This window comes from Pinus tabuliformis, chromosome 4_2 (assembly GCF_031772625.1).
Source record: "Pinus tabuliformis cultivar Carrire ecotype Pingquan chromosome 4_2, CPIR1, whole genome shotgun sequence".
NCBI lineage: Eukaryota > Viridiplantae > Streptophyta > Pinopsida > Pinales > Pinaceae > Pinus > Pinus tabuliformis.
Window position 1 is genome coordinate 273391354 of NC_142304.1, and position 22892 is coordinate 273414245.

General features: G+C 39.0%; 1 pseudogene; it reads right to left on the reverse strand.

Moving 5' to 3' along the window:
• Positions 1–596: 596 nt before the first annotated feature.
• Positions 597–22892, reverse strand: part of LOC149169040 (protein unc-13 homolog pseudogene) — a 53918-nt pseudogene continuing 31622 nt past the window's right edge.

Genomic DNA, 22892 nt, shown 5'->3' on the forward strand with positions numbered 1-22892 from the left:
AATTGTCCCTATTTTAATGCCTTTGCTTCCCTCAAAGATATTCGAAAGTAATTAGCCATGTTGTTTATCCTTTAATTACTCAAGATGGAGTGCCACGTCCTTAATGTGCTGTAAGCATTGTTCACGAACCTGTGTGATGACACAAAAACTTTTTTAATGCTGATAGGAAAGTCTTCAAAATTTGGTTCACTGATCGTTAATTATGCAGCTTCAGCAGTTTCGTAGCGCGCTACGAAACTGCTGAGTTGTTTCCAAAAATCACAGCTTCAATACTAAACTCTGACTGTCTTGAGCTTTATTTTCTCAACAGCCACTCATTTTCTCTTGGATGAAGCATTCGGTTAAGATATAATTCCTCCAGGGACTCTGCTCTTATGCATAGAACCTGAAAAAGGACATCATGTCTCGTGTTATCATATAGCAATGTCTCCATTAGAATATGTCTCAGTTGTACTGAATGTTGATCCATTCTACACATAACACCTGTGCGCATAAGTTCAAAGATCCAGTTTTCAATCTAACCATGGACTTGCACATTACGGTATTGACAGTGAGTGTTTTGCAGATGTACTGTCATAATGGAGAACAGAACAAACCTAGAAGTCAAAAGCTGCAATGTGGGCACTAACAACTCTATCTCTCAATGGATCCACAATAACATTACACAGTTCTACCAGCACCGAATCAAGGCCTTGAAGCACCATATGCATCCGTGCTTGTGAGACACTGTTTTTGTACAAACCATCGATAAAAGATTCCCTCATATCCCAAAAGATTATTTTTATGCCTGTGAACTCGCATATTCTATCAATGGCTGCATTAACAGCTTTTCTGGTGCCATCAAAAGCTGTTGAAAGTACATCCATTGGTCTGTTAGCAGTAACACGCCTTGGCTTGAGATCACTGTCGACTGAGCTTCGCCCTGCCATAACATTTCCTGAGGTCTCTTTTGTGCCCAGCGTTCTCGAATGCTATCCTTCAGCACATTCAGATGGAAAATGGCATAATGAAGAGAATTTAGGTGAACACAAAGCTTGGATGTTGACAAGACATTGATTTGGCTAGAACGTCTATCATCAGGCAATCTGGGGTCGACCACCTTTTTCTTAGCAAATGCCTTCATACCACTTTCTTTCTTGTATCTTGTTAAAATTGGAACAGGTGGTATAAGATCTTGTTTATCCACTAGCTGACTAACAACCCTCTGAGTGTAGGCTTGTAGTGCATTGTCAAGACCACTGACGAGGCCATTCAGCTGCGGAACCCTCATAGGCAGTTGTAAACTGAAAAACTGATCCACTGTCTCTTCCATAATTCTGTAGACTTCAACAATAGAATTACCATGTCGATGTTGAGATGATGAAGGCTCCCATTTCTCCTGCTGAATTGTTCGTTCAATCTATTCTGAGATTCTAGCAAGTTGCATGTTTATCCACCGCATAATCAACGTACCAGATATTGTTTCAACCTGGTAGGGCATCATCTGTTGTTTGTAGTTATCATACACCTGGCCATCTTGACACACAGATGAAACAAGTTTCAACAAATGCTGATCAAGGCTCTCAGCTGCTGTTAGTACAGATGCAACATCCTCTGTAAGATGTGACACTCCATCAAGGAATGGTTTCAGCTCTTTACCATAAAGCTGATGAAGTAATGAAGCAGAAATGGCAGTAGACATAGGATTCCAGGGTGATAAAACAGGACTGAAAACATTTGAATCCATTATGGCAATTCTCTTCATATCTTCGGCAAATACTGCTAGACGATGGTCATGTTCTGCCTCCTCCTTTGAATCTATGCCCACCAATACTCTTTCATACGCAGCTTTGATGGAAGACAAGATGTAATCTTCTGTCTGTTTGGAAACAGCAGCCATCTCTGAGGTCGATGTCATTCTCGCTACCCCTGTCTGATCAGACTCTTCTGCTATGAGTCTCCCAGAAACCATTGCTGCTGTGACTATACCTTCCATGATATTTGATCCCTCGTGAAAGTGTGTATGATAGTCTCCAAGCCGTTTATCAGTCCATTTCTTGATTGGAAATACATAGATCCCGAAAAATGTGCCTCTTTAGCAAGCTCAAAAGACAAATCTTGCAACCGATGGAATGCTCCCTTCCGTTTACTATCTTCTCCAAGAGACCACTGATACTTTAAATATGCAAAAATAACTTGAAGCGGAGCTGACAATCTTGTATTTGGAGGCGTAAATTCTGGATCATACTACAACAGTTTGATCAAGGTGGGATGACCTTGACTAATACTACCACTGTTCCGGCAAAGAGAAGCAAATTTCAACCATGTGTCTATGTCCTTTGTCGGTGGAAGAACTAATGCACGAACAGCTAGTAATGCTTGCCAAATGTCCTCTGTCGAATTCCCACCAATTTGACAATACTGATATCCACGGGACACACAATAATCCCCCTAAGAAGAAGAACAAAAACACCAAGAAGAAGAAGCTAAGATCGGGCCCGCCAGCGAAGATGTTTTAGATCAGCGAATCCCCAATTTCGCAGCGCGCTACGAAACCACCTAAACATGTCGCGCTGCGAAACTGCTAAAAGGGTTCATGTGCTTATTTGCAGACATTTAGCATTGAAATTTTGTCAGTGATAACAAGCCTGATCGCACCCAGGAGGATGATGCACATGCTATCAAACGAGTTGGATAGAGGAGCCATATCAGTGCACCTAGACGCAATGAAGGCAAGCATTCACTTTAGCAAGATGTCACCATTGGGCGCACAGACACCATCACAGACAACCAAGCTTGGCATCATCTCACCACCTTCGACCATCACAAGGATGTCAAAGAGTTGGTCTCACCACAACGGTCCTAGTTTAAGTGATGTCTTGCATGGCTTGTTCAAGCCATTTTGTCTCACATGGGCACATGTACATTATAATGTAACATCTTGTCAAGTGGAAGTTCAAGTGTCAATAGTTGAATGTAACAGTCATAGAGTAGTTGAAGAGTCATGAGGATAGATGAACGGTCACAAAGGGGAATGTCAAGGGTCACCCCACCCTTTGCTATAAATAGTACCTCATAACTCATTGTATAGGCTTTTGGTTAGCCAAGCTTCTGATAGGAGTATCTAGTGAAAGCTTGGACAGTAATGTAACGAGCCTTTGGCTTCTCCACTGCGCAGAGCTAGTATATCTCTCTGAAGGAGCAGGTGGTTATGGTTGTGACGTTCCGCTATCGGAACTAGTGGTTGGACATGGATGTATTGTATGACTGGAACTTACACTTCTTAATATAATAGAGCCAACACGTTTCATGCATATGTTGTATTGTATTTCAACTATCTTAACTACTCTAAATGATATATGTATATGTTTGCTTACGCATGCATGTGTAGTTATTTCTCTATATGTATGTATGAATCTTTCTAAAATGTGATGTTAGTTTAACCATCACTCTGTATTGTTGGCTAACTTTCCTTCCATGTTGTGATTCATCTTTGCTCGTGTGTTCCCTTCTTAACTCTGTGCTATCACAGGTTTCCAAGGGGCGTACTCACCTCACCCTCCATGTGTTAGAACCGCTCATGCACCATCCTTGACTTACTGCATATGTCACACCCCTGCTACCAACAGGGACATCTTACTTGCCTCTATACAAAACCGTGGTCAAGGAATTACTGTACGACCCACTGTTGGGACTCCTACACCAAACGGTCTGAGGTCTAATTGGGACTTCTTACCAGGGAGATCCCCTGACATGTTAGCAGGTCCAACACTGTCAACACAAAGATCTCAAAATATTGGATAAGCCTGGTATTTGGATTAGGATTCGGTTGAGTAGGTAATTGAGGATGTAATGGAGGTGGAACATTTGGGGGCAATTGAACTGGAGATTGAAATGGTGGTTGTGACAAAGGCAACATTCTGATGTATTAATAAATCGGTCTTGCAAGACGCTACCAATTCTGAAACCACATTGGTCCTTGAGTAGGTGAGTTTTCCCAATGTGAAGGGTATGATTTATTTGATGGATTTTCCCATGAAGATGTAGGATATTGTTGATTTGGGCACAAGGTTCCAGTGAATGAATGATTTATCCAGGGTGGTGCGGAGTATGGTTGAGATTGATAGGTGGTATTAAAAGGTTGTTGGCCCTGCCATGTTAATCCAAGAATCTGTTGTTGAGCATATTGTCCAGAATAAAACAAAGGATCTTGCATCATATCTGGAGGGTGAGTCTGCCACTATCGTCGTTGTGTCACGAAAAAAGTTGGCTCTAGGTCTTCCTCAGCTTCGTTGAATACAACCTTCAATCTAGGGAGTGAGGGAAAACATTCAATTGAGTGATCTTTAGCGCAGATAGTGCATACTTCAATTGCATCCAGCGGACATTCCTTATGACTGTGCTTCTTCCTACAATGAGGATAGAAAATAGTCAAGGCCTACTCTGTTTCAGTTGTTTTTGCTTCACCTATAGGACATCCAACTACGTAATTAATGTAGTCAAACTATCAGTTTAAAATCTTCTAAAAGATTACCAGCTTTTGCTCATGTAACTGTTGGAAATACTAAGAGGGGGGGTGAATCAGTATTCCTTTTCAATTGTTATTTTTACCAATTAAATCATTTATATTTAGAACACAAAATGAATAATAGGAATAACTGCTTTTATTAATATAATCTTTACAATAAATCAGGTACAATAGATATAGGGCTCCAACCCTTGATGAAGACATTGATCTTCAATCTCACAGGCTCCAACCTATTTCCAAGCACCAACTTGGACTTTTTGTGAGGCTCCAACCTCTAGGGCACCAACCCTATCTTGTCAAGGCACCAACCTTGGGTTTAGGAGCACCAACTCGAAGGACACCAATCCTTCCAATTCTGAGGCACCAACCCCAAGGGCTCCAACCCTATCTTGTCAAGGCACCAACCTTGGATTTAGGAGCACCAACTCCAAGGACACCAATCCTTCCAATTATGAGGCACCAACCACAAGGGCTCTGACCCTATCTTTCAAGGTACCTACCTTGTTTGTTCAAGGCTCCAACCTTCAGGGCTCCAACCCTCTGGGTTCCAACCCACTGCTATATTTTGTCTAGATATGTTTGATGGTAATTATCTACTCCCAAAATCTTCTTCGCTGAATTCTATCAATCTACAGCTTCACTGTAGTCTCCATGCTACATAATCAATGACAACCTGTCTTGATATGAAGGAGTCTTCACAACTCTTCATATTGCCCACACGGAGTCTACAAAGTTACCTCGTGATGATTTCAAATAGCCATCATGATCTCCAATAATTTCTCCAAGATCTGTTGATGCTTTTCAACAAGATATCTTTGATAAGTTGTGCTAAGCCTCAATGTCTGCACACACAAAAAACAATTCTCTGTTTCAACCCATGGTTTTATATGTCGCGGTAAGTGCTTCAAGAGTGACTACTTCTCACTGTTCTTAATGTCGCGATATCTTACTTCCAAGAATCATACTCACAAGTACTTCAATACTGGTGTAGTCTATTGCTCCCTTCAAATGATGGCAGATCAAACCTTATTTCGCTTTACTGAATTGTTCTTGGAGTTACGATCTGTACTTCTTCAATGGAGTCGTTTGACCTTCGGCTTCCTTCTTTCTCATTTTATCTTCAGCTTCCTCTTACGTTCGCTTGACCTTTGGGTTCCTTTCTTCTACTACCTCACGTTCACAAGTTGTGAACTGTCCTTCTTCACTGTGATAGATTCCCGATTCACCTACTTGAAGTGAAGTGTTTTAACTTGTATTTATATGAGTCTCACCAATAACCAAAAGACACGTTTATTGGAGGAGAGGCCAACTTATGATCTCGCATATTAAAATTATATCAGAGAGGCCCCTTTTTTTTAATATTCATCCAATAGACTTATTATTTACGGAAATCACATAGGAGAGGCTATACCCACATGGAGGTCCCACATCCACGTCATCACCTTAATCGCAATTGCAACTTCATGAAAATCAGAGGTTTTACAAATCGTGCTCATGCTCTATTTTCCGATATAGTCGATGCCCCTACTATTGACAGAGCGGATACGATATGATATTAAATAATGTTATAATGGTGTAGCGGGTCCGTAATAATATCATGATTGGAGGTTTTACCATGAAAAACCTATAAGAATTGCGATATGGCAGATGTGATGTTATATTAGGGTTGTTACTATAACCTGTTCAGGTCCACATGTATTATCGCAATCGCAGTTTTAGTGTGACATTCCTTTAAGACTGGTGATATGACTTCCGACGAGGCAGACGCGATATTACATTAGGGCGTGTTCTATTGGAGCAGTCGGTCCGCGGCTTAAATCGCAATCAGGGAATTCGAGTGGTAACAAATAATAAAGCCGCTGATATAATTCCTCCAATAACACTATTAACTCCTCTGTTATGTTAGCTCCTCCGATATTTCATGCGATATCTCCGATATGGCTCTTACTCTTGAGCATATGTGATATTTCAATAAAAATTGTTTGTAACAAACTCTTACTCTTGGCTTGGCTTTCCTGTGGCTTCTCTGTGATATCCGATGGCTACTCTTTGATGGCTCTTGTTCTTGTCTTCCAATGGCTTCCTTGATGGCTTTCCTCCTTGGCTTCTTGCTCATGTTACTTCACGGATCTACTTCTCCTTGGCTTTCCTCCTTGGGTCTATTGCTTCTATTATGTCTGTATATATATATATATATATATATATATTCATTCCATATGTTGTATTTAGTCCTTGGGTCCTTCATGGGAAACATAATGATCACAAGAATTTTCCATCACAAACACTACCATATTGACATCAATCACAACCTTGATTAACAGTAACTCCTCTGCCTGTAGTCCTACTAGATCTGTTGAGAGGATCGTGAATTCTAAATTTGGTTCGTGTACTCCCTCATGAGCATCTGATACGTAGTTTTATGATATCATTATATTCTTCTTTGGAAATGTCACCTTGTCCCGTTATAGTAAGTGTTTATATCCATTCATCTTTCATGCCCCTAATCAAAACGGCTTTCAATTGATCCAGGTTATCTTTTGTTTATAGATGCATCTAAAGAATTACATATACAGTTTGTAGCTTAACCAAAGAGAAAATTTAAATGTGCACATGTGAGAGAAAGAAGAAGAAGAGCATAAAAAGACAAGAATACAAGAACTTGATAACGGAGTTCGTCCCTCCTGGACTACATCTTCGGGCCCTAGTCGATCAATGGGGAGGCCTTCATTCATTAAAAATGGCATCAAAAGAAGTTACATTCATCAGTTTACAAAATGGAGCATTATAACTCCATGCTGAAAAGTGCTCAAAAATTGGAAAGCTTTGTTGCAGAAACTGACACCACCTATGGATTCCCGTCGTCGAGAGGTGCAAAATCCATATAAAACTTGCCCAATTATGAGTCTGAACCAAAATCACCCTCCTGCAAAAACGCTGCTCAAGCAAGATTCCACGAGTGTTTCTCAGTGCTCAGGGTTCTGCCACTTGGTCTCAAAATCCGTGCCCCTTGATCTCTCCCTTGCAAATGGTAAAAATTGAGTTTATATAACTTAGGGCGGATTAAACCATAACGTTGTTATGGCATCCATAATTAATTTGTTTTGCTTTAAGAGCTTTACCATATGCCACGTATTGCCTCCCAATACATTGGCTTCCATAACTTTATCATAATGGATTATGTCATAATACGTTGGTTTTATAACTTTATATGGTATATGGTTAAACCATATCCCTCCACCATAATATTTCCCATGGTTGGAATATTTTTACATGATTGCTTATATTTTGGTGGTTATTTTTTTTATTTGGTAAAATATGTTTTTATTTATATAGTTAATTTGAATAACTATATAAAATTGTAGTTATAACCAAAATATCCCATGTTTCCTTGTGCAGGTTTAGGAAGCTAATAAAGGGCTGCCATGTGTCAGTGTTTGATGGGCTGCCATGTGGGTCCCACGTGCTGACTGGGATGCCATGTGGTGCACTGTGGACCCCATTTTTCCTCTGCCATACCAATCTTTGAAGAGCTCTATCTTTTGCATACGAGCTCAGATTGACAAACCGTTCGCACCACCGCGATCAGGAATACGAGCCCTCTCAACTAATGCCATCAAAATCTCCTTTTCTGCCATTTGAATTTCGAGCCTTTATCCATTCCCTTGGTGTCTCGAGATCCTCCTAGATCAATCCTCCCCACTGAGGAGCTTTTGGTCCTCCAAAAGCATTAGCACATTGTCAATCTCTTGCATGCGAAACTGGTACATTCTTGCAATTATGCACACCACACATGACTCAACAACCCCTCCTTGCCAAGAGTTCATAGCACACACGCATTGGCCAAGGATTACATAAAAGTAATTAATGCCTCAAATACTAATAAGGAAAGGCCAAAATATCATCATTGCGTCTTGAAGTGATAGGAAACACACCATCATTTTTACAATGCAATGTATGATTTACAATGGTGGCCATAACAAGCTACTACCCTAAAACAACCATCTTAACAAAGTAGACCGTCGTGAATGGTGCAGGTTCATCTGTTGAACATGTTCATCTTTTGGCTCCTCTAGCGATGTTTCCGGAACATGGAGCATCAGACACGTGGCTTTTCGGTGTCCCTCTTTGTTGCAATGATTACAATGATTCTTTCTCCTCCAAACTTTCGGGGCTGCCTTGGGGCGCTTCCCCTTGGTGTTTCTTCGAAAGGTGTTCATGGAGCCCTCACTATCTCTGGATTGTGAGGAAGGAATTTCTTTGTCTGATGTTGGCTGGTTACTAGCTATATTGGAACTTCCCCTATTCCCTTTCTGGTGTATCCGGTTCCTGCATGGTGTGGCAACTCCTTGACTTTGATGGGGTTTATGATGCCTTGGCCTTTGATGTCGAGGCCCCTTCCTTGATATCCCATTTTCTTCATTAATTTGGATCCAATCCCTGTAGTATGGTTTTCAAAAGCAAAAAATTCATCATCATGAAAATCATATGAAATTGGAAAATCACTTTTTACCTCGCAACGGCTATGCTGCGGCTATTTCAAGGCCTCATCCTTGGCTTGCAACTGGCGTAGTAATCTTTGGTTTTCATCCCTTGCCTCCTGTAGAAGCCTCCTTAGCTCAACATTCTCTGCTTGGATGCAGTGGTTGATCTCTTCAAGTTCTTGAAGTCCTGCTGAGGGAAGTGTCCTTTTTGTTATATCGGTTGAAATCCTTGATTCATAGCTAGAATCAAACCCCAAATCTATGGGCCCTCTTGTCACGACCCCCAGGGCTACAAACTTCATCTCATCATTGGAGTCAGACCCCAAGTCAACGGGCTTACCTCATGCAAATCTTGTAGCTGTGACTTTCTCATCTTCCTCTGACTCGGAATCTTGGCTTTGCTGTACAGTGGAAACGGCCTTCTATTTCCCATTTCTATCATTCCTCTCAAGTCTCAGTTCAGGGTGCAGCTTCCAACAATTCTCTTCATCATGCCCCTCTTTCCCACAATGTGTACAAGAGGGCTTTTCTCCCCTTCTCTTGACTGTTGTCGTTCTCTTTGATTGGTCATCTCTGTCACATTTGACCCTGTTCTCAATGTGAATGGCCTTTACGCTGGCTACATCAATGGTGGTTGGTTCAAACAATAACAGGGAATGCCTAATATAATTATGTAATGATCCAATGTATTTAGTTACAATTTCAGGTGTATCAAGTGCAATACCCAAATTTAGTGCGTGCTTCCTAAAATTCTTCTATAAAACTCTAAACATCCTGACCATTACCTTGCCTTAAATACTACCAGTTCATTAAAGCTTTTTGCATGTAACCCAATGGATAAAATTGTGCCTTTAATGCAGAAATGAAATTAGGCCAAGAGGAATAAAGATTACCAACATTCTTGCTGCTTTGCACTTTGCTTTCCCACCAAACGAGAGCAGTGCTGGTTAATCACAAAGACGCCAACTAAATCTTTGCTTCATCCTCCACGATCTACTGAATCCTGCAGTAGATCTCGATCTGCCTAATCCAATTATTAAGTTTCTCTGCATTGCTTTCACCATTGTACACGGGGAGATCAAATTTAACATATAACTTAAAAAAAGGTTTCTTAGATGCATCTTTGGAATTTCGATTATTATGATGGTGAGAAGAAGAGGAAGAACTTCCACTTGTGGAAGGAGAAGGAGGTGGATCTCCTCCATCATCATCTCCATGCACTGAACCTTGTCCTTCTGGAGTTTTCCCCTTTGCATTTTCCAGTTTTTTGAGCTTTGAGAACAACTTCTCAACACGATCTGCCAACATATAGAAAGTCTTGCGAAAATTTTGCTCCTCGTCATATCGAGTCTCGTCATTTGCCATGTTTCTCCTTCGATGTGCACGCCCGGTTTCGGGATCGAAAGACTGTAATTCTCCTTCGCCTCTTCGGAGCCTGTTTCTCGTTAACATACAAACATGCAATTCACATCTAAAATCCCCTGCTCTAATACCACTTGATCCAAGTTATCTTTTGTTTATAGATGCATTTAAAGAATTACATATACAGTTTGTAGCTTAACCAAAGAGAAACTTTAAATGTGCACATGTGAAAGAAAGAAGAAGAAGAGCATAAGAAGACAAGAATACAAGAACTTGATAACGGAGTTCATCCCTCCTGGACTACATCTCCGGGCCGTGCTTGATCAATGGGGAGGCCTTCATTCATTAAAAATGGCATCAAAAGAAGTTACATTCATCAGTTTACAAAATGGAGCATTATACCTCCATGTTGAAAAGTGCCCGAAAATTGGAGAGCTCTGTTGCAGAAACTGACACCACCAATGGATTCTCATCGCCAAGAGGTGTAAAATCCATATAAAACTTGCCCAATTTTGAGTCTGGACCAAAATCACCCTCCTGCAAAAACGCTGCTCAAGCAAGGTTCCATCGGTGTTTCTCACTGCTCGGGGTTCCGCCACCTAGTCTCAAAATCCGTGCCCGTTGATCTCTCCCTTACAAATGGTAAAAAAATGAGTTTATATAATTAGGGCGTGCATAATTAGTTTGTTGATCTCTCCCTTGCAAAACGGTAAAAAAATGAGTTTATATAATTAGGGCATGCATAATTAGTTTGTTTTGCTTTAAGAGCTTTACCATATGCCATGTATTGCCTCCCAATACGTTGGCTTCTATAACTTTATCATAATGGATTATGCCATAATATGTTGGTTTTATAATTTTATATGGTATATCGTTAAACCATATCCCTCCACCATAATATTTCCCATGGTTGGAATATTTTTACATGGTTGTTTATATTTTGGTTGTTAATTTTTTGATTCGGTAAAATATGTTTTTACTTATATAGTTAAATTGAATAACTATATAAAATTGTAGTTATAATCAAAATATCCCATGTTTCCCTGTGCAGGTTTAGGAAGCTAATAAAGGGCTGCCATGTGTCAGTGTTTGATGGGCTGCCATGTGGGTTCCACGTGCTGACTAGGATGCCATGTGGCGCACTGTGGACCCCATTTTTCCTCTGCCATACCAATCTTTGAAGAGCTCTATCTTTTGCATACAAGCTCAGATTGACAAACCGTTCACGCCACCGCGATCAGGAAGACAAGCCCTCTCAACTGATGCCATCAAATTCTCCTTTCTGCCATTTTGAATTTCGAGCCTTTATCCATTCCCTTGGTGTCTCGAGATCCTCCTGGATCATCAATACATCTCTGTGTAGGGTAGTGTATGGTGAACTTTACAAATTATATTGAAATATTTCAACATATTCTTCCAAAGTTTCATCTTCTTTTGAAATCATTTTAAATATTTATTCTCTTAAATCCTAAATCAACGATAGTCTTGATATTTAGTGATGACGGATTCTTTCATTTGAGCCCATGAGGTTATAGTATTGCCTCCTACTCCCATGAACCAGCGTAATGCTACTCCTTTTAAGGTAGAAAAAAACAATTTTATTTTTTAGGGGTGAGTAGTATAATCATAACCTTAGCATAAAACATCAAACTCAAACAAAAATGCATCAGGATCCTCATAAGCCATTCCATGGAAATTTGGAAGATTCTGCAACGGGATAGCCTTCATTGGTGCATTGGCTTGTGGATCAACAATAGAATATTCTATGGTTGAAGTTTGTGTTCCTGTTGTTGTGTTTTCCATTTGATTAAATATTTGTTAGTAATCTTCAGGAATCTCGTGATCATGAGGCATTATCCGGAAAATAATATGTTGGCAGGGTTCCGAACATTGACAAGGTCTCGCAACACTATTAATATCAAGAACTTCAGGTTCTCTCCTTACCACAGGTGTTGCAAGAAATTCTGGATCAGAAAGTTGTGGGTATGGCTCACTCATCTCACCTTCTCCCTCTCATAAATTGCAAGAATTCCCCTCACTCTTACTAGAAGGATTCATATGCCTAACATATATACCTTGAAGCCTTTACTCAAATCCTACATTTTTCTCAAGAATATTAGCATTAGCTACAGCAGATGACCTTGATACTTGAGGGGAAATAGTAGAACCCTTCCCAGATACTGCTCGGGGACATACTGACGCTTGAGACTTTGATTTGTGAATGATTTCGTCTATAAATGTCGTTATTCCAAGGCCAACTTGACCTTGGGTTTTGGTGGTTTTTGCAGTCAATATTTTATCTATAACTATCCAATTTGTAGTCCTACGCTTCTTCCAAGTCATACACACTAAACGATCTAAATGTATCGACTGAGGGTAGGAACTGGCACAAGATTTTTACTTACTGCGTGCATAGCTTCTTACCTTCCGTCTTTAACACCCAACCCTTCAGAGATACGGCTAACACTTCTTTGATAACCTCCCCGACAATGACACTAAAATGTTGGGGTGTTTTGTTGTTCCTAAAGGACCAACTGGCCTCTACACATTAAATCATCAACCCGAAGTTTCGTCTATTTATTTCAAGGTTGTCCACACAGTTTGTGTAAGAGACGGTGTTAATATCACTTAACTTGTATGAACCTAATGAAAAGTAAAGACATATGAATTAAAGGAACAACTCGCACTTACCGAAATAAATAACTCACACTTGGCTTCTAGACTTCAAGCTTAAACAAACAAGACTGCTAAAGGAATCAAATCGTTAAGACTCCTACCAAAAACAATGAAGAAATCCAACCAAATACAAAATTGTTTCCTAGGGAACTGTGTCTATAAGAAAGGAAAAACACTATAGCTAGAAATGATTTCGCCATAAATGATATCAAATCATAAGAATTAACAACTCTACATTAACCAACAGGAAACAACAAGGAAAGATAACACTCCAAAGAACCAATTGCAATGAATCTAATTCTATGATATCCAACTGTAACCGCTGCAAAAACACAAACTTTAACAACGAATCTGATTAACAACAAGTATATCTAGAAAATAAATGAATAATTGAATAACAGGAACTGAAATCAAAATAATAACTTAATGATATAAGAAAGGACAGTAGTAGTCCCAAGACTGAGCCCAAAATCATTGGAATTCAACTGCCTTGTAGCTAACTCGGCGTGATAAGTTAAAATTGAATAACAAGAGTCTCCATTAAATTATAATGAGTAAATTACAAGGAATATCTATAGAGATTTACAATATAGATCGAGATGATTACAGCTCTAACTCAACTACTGAGGTTCAATCCCTCATTTTTATATTACAAAACAAGCCTATTTTCAAATAGAAAGTAATCCCGAGAATCTGAATATTCTCGGGATGCTTTATTCAAATTACAAAAATCTCCATCATTTCTCGAAATAGTAGGGTCAAGATATTTTCTCTAACTGATTCATCCAGGATAGAGGCCAATCTTGTTCAACTGGCTATAATTAACCCGAACGGCCCCACATAATATGTTCTTCCTCGGCTATTTCAGGGAACAACATCTGGTATCAGATATCCCTGTTCAAATAACAATTCAAATTGTAAGTAAATTGCACCTTTCATAATTTAAATCAATTCATTAAAGAGATAAAATAATGAAAATCCATTGACTCCTTTCTAGAATCTATATTGTGCAAGTTATCACATTCTGCACACAAAAATGCTTAGAAAAATAATATAAAAATAAGAAATAAGGTAAGAAAATTGTATCAATTACAAAGCCCAACAACCTACACTCTTCTGCTAGGAGGATCTACAACCCTGTCCTCTTTACCCTTAATGTACCTTATCTTGAAATCAAACTCTCTAAGCTTTGCTAACCACCTAGCTCTTCTAAGATTCATATTAGGTTAGTCAAATAAGTACCTCAACCCACTGTGATCACTCATAGAGATGAACCTCCTACTAAGAAGATAGTGTCTCCACATCTTCAATACTTGAATGATAGCTACCAACTCAATATCATGCATTACGTAGTTTTGCTCATGCTTATTCATTTTCCTTTACTCATAGCATACTACCTATCCTTCATGCATCAGAACTCCACCAAGTCTTCTTTTGTAAGCATTTGTACATACCACAAACTCTTTGTCTGGATCTACAATCTTTATAACTAGAGTGTTTGTGAGCAATTGCTTCAATTGCACAAAATTATTTTTACATTCCCCCGTCCATTCAAATTTATTTCCTTTCCTCTGCAAAAATGTAATAGGATAGGAAATTCGTGAGAAGTTCTTGATGAAATTCCTATATTAACCTGCTAGCCCCATGAAAGATCTGACCTCATCCACATTTTTAGGAGTTTATCACTCCATGATAATATCTTATCTTTTACAGGTCCACTGTTATACCTTCCTTGAAAACCACATGCCCCAAGTAATGAACTTTTGTCTGAAAGAAACTACATTTACTAAGCTTGGCATACAATTGATGCTCTCTTAATAGTCTTAACAATGCTGCTAGATGTTTTGCATGCTCTGCGTCATTCGTAGAATATATCAATATATCATCAATGAATATTATCACAAACTTGTCAAAATAATGACACAACACATTATTCATCAAACACATGAAAGTAGTTAGAGCATTAGTTAAACCAAAAGGACCTACTACAGACTCATAATGCCCATACCTGGTCTAGAAGCAGTCTTGTAGATGTCCTCTTCTTTGATGCATACCTAGTGATATCCTAATCTCAAATCAATCTTCGAGAACACTGCTTCTCCCTTCAATTGGTCAAACAAATCATCAATTCGTGGCAAAGGGTACCTGTTATTGATCATCACCTAGTTAAACTGCATGTAATCAATACACAACCTGGGAGTACCATCTTTCTTTTTCACAAACAACACTAGTGCACCCTAAGGCAACAACACTTGGCCTAGTGTATCCCTTGTCAAGCATTTCCTTCAACTACAACTTTAGTTCCAATAACTATGGATTCCTCATCATGTACGGTGCCTTTGATGTTGGTGTTGCTCTCGACATCAACTTGATAACTCTGAGATATTTGTTGGAAATACATCTCAAAACTATTGCATATCGGATACCTCTTCAAGACTTTAGCATCCTCAACATCCTTACCTTTATCACTGAAAATATGAACTGCAACCAATACACATCCTTTCCAACTACTGCACTTCGCCTACATAGTTGTAACCATTCTCACTAATGTAGGCTTCTTCTTACCCTGCAAGATTCTCTTCTCTTTGTCATCATCATAACAATCCACCTTAGTCCTGTGAATGTAAAACCAATCCATACCCAATAACATATTATATGATCCCAACATAAACACATTTAGATGCGCTGACTTAGACATACCGTTCAACTCAAATGCACAAGATCTTACCCCTTTTCTTAGTACTTGTAGCCAGCTGCACCAACCAAGACACTGCATGCACTTCTTTATTCAAGCAACACTTTATCCACCAGGTTAGGACTGATATAACTATACTTAGATCCATGGTCAATCCAAATAGAAACAACTTGATTACAAAACTTACCTTCCATTTCGATAATAGATGCCTAATGATCAGCCTGCCTATTATCCAATGCTACATAAATTCGAGGAATACTTTGTCCAACATCCCCAAATGTCTATGCCTCCTGAGCACTATAGATTTATGGTCTTCCACCCTAATGTTGTGGAAAATCTCTCCTGCAATGATCCTTGCCACAATTCCAACACTATATAGGCTTCCTTCCCTCACCTTTGTTCTGCTCCTCAGACTGAAATCCCTGTCCTCTATCAACTGCATTAAATTTCTTATATGGTGCTACATTTTCCTTGTCATATGTATCATGATTTTTTCCTCTCTCCTTAGCCCACTTTCCTTTGTTATTCTCATTACCTTTCCAATCTTGCTTAGAATCAGTCTTGCGCTTCAATTGCTCATAACAATGCTTCAACTTTCTAATGGCTTCCTCCAGCAATCTAGGGTCATCAAACCCAATCATGTCTTTGAATGACACCAACAACCCACTGATTAATCTTTGAATATTTGATTTCTCCTCCTTAAGATAAGGCACATATCTCAACAACTCCAAGAATATGCTAGTATACTCCTCATTGGTCATAGATCCCATCTTCAACTCATAAAACTCCTTTGCCTTGTCATCATAGTATCTTTCAGATAGATACTTCTTCTTGAAAAAGTCTCTCGAACTCACTCCAAGTTAGATCCTCTTCTCGAATGCCTCTGACATTCTTTACATCTTCCCACCAAATGTCTTCTTTTCCTTTAAGACTGAAAGTAGTTATCTTAGCTTTCATATTTCTGAATAATCATGAAATATGAAAAACTTATTCATCCCAAGCAACCAAGCTTCTACATCTTGTGACTTCTTCATTTCTCCATCAAATGTAGGAGGCTTTGATTTCTTGAACTCCTCTGGCAAGTACTGCTTCTCACTCCTCCTATACAGATGGTGATGGTGATGACGATGTTGTCTCTCTGAACCAGAACTAGAATAGAACCCACGGTCATTACCCCTCCTGTCAGGTGTATCCAAGAACCTACCATATCTGACTATGTCATCCTTGTCAAACTTGTATCCTGATTGAGACCTGCTTCCATATGCCCCATTGGTCCTTTCCTCCTGTCCATGACTAATCCTAAGTGGTCCTTGTCTCTGCAAATATGGTACACTCTAAAGAATCATTGCATTGACCTCTACTTTCTTTTCCTACACCCCAGCAAGTCTTTGTTGTGACTGAATGATCGTGTCATTATCTACCTTACAACTTCTGATCTTTGCCTTCAAACTTCTCAATGTGTCTGTTATGTCAAGGGAGTACTCATCACCACGTTGTTCATCTGATCTCTAGGGAGAATCACATGAACTATAGTCCACCATTTTGCTTTTCATCTTGATTTTTTGCTTCCTACAAACATACCATGTCAAATAAACAAAATATAAACATGATCATCATACCTCAGTGAAGTTGAGGGGAGGCTATCTTTTCTGCAAAATCAATCCAAATTAGCACAACATATGTATATATAAAGAAATCAACATATCAATCATCTCAACATCAAAATCATCAACTTCTACATGACAAAACTACTGCAACAATTACTATCACAATACATGAATAACAAACATATATACAACTGACATGCATGCATGACAAACACATTTTGCCATCCAGTCCAAGTCCTCAACCTGGGAACTCTGATACTAATTTGTAACCACCCCTCCCAAATTTACCCAGTTTCACCAGCCTACTGGGGTAAACATGAGAGGAAGGTTACTATGACATGAGCCGACCTCCAATCTTTATTTATGAAAGTGGGGCCGACAAATGATGATGAGATGGAAACTCACCTCATCCCTCAGGGTTGTAGGACACTTAGGGGCCAAAGAACAACCTCAGGTGACCAAACCCTGAGTTGGGGATGCATTTCACACACTTTAACCCAAATTGCATGCATGAAAAGGCATCCATGTAGTTATAGGCCTTCAACCACATGCACAAGCCTGCATGGATGTGGTCGTGACCCAAATTGTCTAGTTCAGAGGGTGCAATCTCGCAATTTGAGCATAGATTCCAGAACAGGCTCCAGACCACTTCCCAAAACTTTCTCGAACATCTCAGAATCAATAATGACACTACAACAATGCTAAACATACAAAATTGAAGGTAGAACTTGACCTAGACTGTCTAAAACATAATAAACATTTCGTCAAACACATGGAAAACATGTAAGCTACAGGTCATGAATGCATATCTATTCTGAGATTCATCTTAGAATCGCTGAGAAGGCCCTATGCCCTCACCACATACTGCAACAACACTTATTAGTCCATACATTCATCAACTGATCAATAGTTAAACCACTAATGACATGAGCCATAAAAGATACACATCATATCAATAACAAATAACCATAAAATAACCAGCATATAAACCATGGCAACTCAACCATAATATCGCTAACATAATTGCTACAAATATACATGAATCACACTAGAAAAATGACTCTTATTAACATATGAAATTACCAACCAAGTCAGGGACTTACACTTACCACCCGACCATAGATTGGCCTGAGCCAGATCTCTCTTTCAACCAATCACCCCCAAGACATATTCCAAGCATGAATATGGGATCTCATGGAATAAACCACGCAAAACCAAACCAGGGATTCTAAAGGCCAAACCACCTCAACACTTAACCATTGATTCCACCTCATGGTCGAACATCACTAACACCAACCAAATCGGTCTCTACCCAAGTTGTCAAGGGCTCTACAAACTAGTATCTCAACCCACAACCTTCTAAGGCTCCAGATCATTTGTCCAACCCAACTCCAAGACTAGTAACTTAATCCACTAAGTGCTCCAGATCATTTTTCCAACCTAGGTTCCAGGACTAGTAACTCAACCCAAGTTGTTCCAGGGTTTCTAGAGCATTTGTTCCAACCCACGACCATAAGGAATTATGAGCACCAATCAGAAAACAATGAAGTGAAACCCACAACACCATGGCTATCCAAGAAATGGCAAGGCAAGGCTAAATCTACTTTCAATCCAGGAAATCCTTCATGCCAATGACACAACATAACCAGATAATCACATGCATGTACCATGAATCCATAAATCAACAAGGGGGTCATACATGCAACCTATTACCTGCAAAGAAATCTGGCTATAGTTTTTGATCTCATTGTCCCCTTGAGCTTTCTTGTCTTCCTTTGCCTTCTTTCTCCAATCCAAGTGAAACTAGAGTGCTCCAACCATGCTCCAAGAACGCTCCAAGGTTTCTCTAAGTGTATAAAACTGTGAGAGAATAGAAGAGAGCTCCAAGATAAAACTGACACAAAGCTTTGAACTGATCTTGAGAAGCCTTTTTATCATCGAGACCTCTATTTTCTTCATTTTCCCTTCAATTTCCCTCTCATGCAAATATGTGACCTTTCATCTCCCTTTTCTCATATTTTCCTTTATTTCATATATAAAATGTCAATTAATACCACTTTTCCTTTGCTAATTTCCATAGCCATTAATTAATCACAAGTGATACCCATCACTATGTTTTGTTAGGATATTTCCGACACATAGGAAATAGTTAAGTATAACTTGGTCTAGTATAGAGTTAGGTAAAGTGTGTTTCTTTACTATGTACATTTTGTAACTTACAATCCGATGGTCACGATATGTAGTGATCCGACCGTTCATTCTCTCCTCGGTATTACCGACACTTGATCCGTGGCTTAACACCCGATTGGTCCATGATCTCTATTTAAAGAGCATGGAGGGTCATTTGTAGGTTAACTGTTCATGAGAGAAGCTTATGTAAATTTTCATTCTTTTATTAATAAATTTCCTGAAGTGGCCGCGTTGGCTCAGGCCGTGGACTGTTTCCCTCTTTGAGGGTTTTAACCACGTCAAAAGTACTGGTGTATTGATCTGTGATCTGTTTGTGAGCGGTGTCCTTTGGTTTTCTGTTTGAGGAACTTACCCTGTAAATTCCTAATGGTATATGGGCTTGCAAGAAACAAGGTGCCATTTCTCTTTCTTCAACAGAAGCAGAATATCGTGGTGCCATAGAAGCTAGTAAGGAAGCCTTGTGGCTTCGTCAGATCCTGTCAGAGTTTGGCTTTCAGAAGCAACATCCGACTACACTTTGGTGTGATAATCAAAGTTCCATTCAACTATGCAAAGATCCAGTCCAACATCAGCGCAGCAAACACATTGAACTGCACATGCACTTCATCAGAAAGCTCATCCACGACCATGTTCTTAAAGTGCAATATTTTTCAACAGATGATCAAGTTGCAGACATCTTTACAAAGGCTCTCACAGAGGCAAAGTTCACTAAACTTCGATTTATGGTTGGAGTTCAGGAAGTTGTCACTAAGGGGGGATAGACTCTAGTGCCTCCTTCCTTCTCCTATTGTGTGATATTTGTAAATCCTTCAATCCTATCCCAAGTTGTTCTTAAGGGGGGATGTTAGGATATTCCGACACATAGGAAATAGTTAAGTATAACTTGGTCTAGTATAGAGTTAGGTAAAGTGTGTTTCTTTACTATGTACATTTTGTAACTTACGATCCGACGGTCATGATATGTAGTGATCCGACGGTTCATTCTCTCCTCGGTATTACCGACACTTGATCCATGGCTTAACACCCGATTGGTCCATGATCTCTATTTAAAGAGCATGGAGGGTCATTTGTAGGTTAACCGTTCATGAGAGAAGCTTATGTAAATTTTCATTCTTTTATTAATAAATTGCCTGAAGTGGCCGCGTTGGCTCAGGCCGTGGACTGTTTCCCTCTTTGAGGGTTTTAACCACATCAAAAGTACTGGTGTATTGATCTGTGATCTATTTGTGAGCGGTGTCCTTTGGTGTTCTGTCTGAGGAACTTGCCCTGTAAATTCCTACATGTTTTACCCAAAACTCAGCTTGGAATACGTGTCCTGTGACCTGGTCTTATTTTTTATTTACATAGGGAATCAACCAGGGGCTTTTACAAGGATGTGATCCATTCGGGTGGATCTACCCAGATATTTCCTCGAAAAAAAATAAAAATAAAATAGCCTTGAAACTTATAATTGTTGGCATAAAAGAGCAGAAAGAAGATGACATGTTACAACTAGTAAACACAAAACTAAAAAGTAAGTCATGAATTGAAAAAACTTATCTCATAGAAGCAAGAAGGTTGGGAAAGATACTTGAGCATAAAGATATATTGATTTGTGTTAGGGTAAACTATAGTGGCCATAAATTTGGCATACTTAGTAAATATCCTAGCCTAAAAGAGACAAGAATATTCATAAACACAGATCTCGTTCCAACAGACCAAATTAAATTAAGGAAAGAGGTTCAAAAGGTAAAGGAAGCCAAAAAAAAGGAAAATGGGCAATCATTAGAAATAAGAAATCTATTATTAGAGATGGAGACCAAAATGATAATGATAAATCGGAATTTGGCACACTATGGATCCTCTTTTGGAATTGTTGTGCATTTCCATGACGTAAAGGTTCGATGTTAAGTTGGATCCCAAGTGAAATTGAAATTGTTTTCTTAGTCGAAACTTGGGAACACGATGAGTCTAAGGTCCCTCAGATAGATTCATTATATGGTCGGCATGGAACACATAATCCTCTCGTAGAGGTATTGGAGGAATAACTTGTTATATAAAAAACAATGTTTCCCCTCAGACTCGACTTCATAAGATAGACTCCCTCAATTAGTACATTTGGATCAAAATAGATGACGCTAACACTAAGAGGATTTATATCACAGTTTGTTATTTTGCACCTATCAACTTTACCTTCTATAAGAAAAACAATTTGGATAATAATTGCCCCTATAATACCCTAGAAAAAGATACTCATACTCCAAGGAATGAAGGTAATGACCTCTTGTTTAGAGGCTTAAATGTTATAACTGCAACTAACCAAGCTATTCTTCTAAGTAATGACTCCATCCCTAATCCTGTTTGGCTAGATGGGGACCTTGATTTAGCTAGTAGACTCAATAAAAAAATTTGAAGAACGGACTGAGAATTTAGTTGGTATTGAGTTAATCAAGATTTGTAGTTCCCACAACCTTATAATTTGTAATGACACAACCAAGTGGCCAAATTCCAAGCAGATGACTTGTATTCATGGGCTTGGTAGTCGTGTCATGGATGATGTGATTTCTGATATCCATGTCTCTGACCAAATTGTAAATTTTAACCTCTTAAATGACCATGAGCCTAATTTTGATCATATACCTTTATCGTTAACTCTAAACTTTGACATGCACACTAGCCACGTGTAAGAGAATTATGAGATCCAAAGGCACCTACTTTTGGATGAAGGTAAAATGAATCTCTTCTTAAAGGATTTAAAAAGAGATTTACACCTTATAACTTATAAGAATATCATTGAGCACCTCTATCATGATTTTAATACAACCCTCTCCACTACCATTGGTAAGTTCTCTACCGAGGTGACATATAAAAAGAATAATAGAAATAAAAACCCTTAGTATAATAATGATTGTAAAATTGCTAGAAATTTGATTAGAGATGCTCTTAGTGAAACCTTAAAACTTGATCAGATAAATATGTACAACACTCTTATTAAAAGAAAGAAAAGATGTTATATAAATAGGAAGCAAGAGCAACTACTACACCTTTCTAAAGTTGATCCCAAAAATTTTTGGAGGAAAATTCTAATTCATAAAACTAAAGAAATAATTTGATTCCCTTAAGAAATTGGAATATCTACCTTAAGAACCTTTACAAGTCCCCTATTTCCATCGGCACCATTTTGAATGCTCCTATAGAGGATGATATATTTCCTTGGAAGACATTGAATTTGGGTTTAAGGATCTTGCTAATGGGAAAGCTAAGGATATTGAAGGTTATCAAGCTGGAATTTTAAAAATGTGGGGGGGGGGGGGGGGGGGGGTTGTTGTCTATCCTCATCCCTCACATACACAAGCTCTTCAATTTGGTAGTGAAACAAGGCTTTCCTAAGCCTT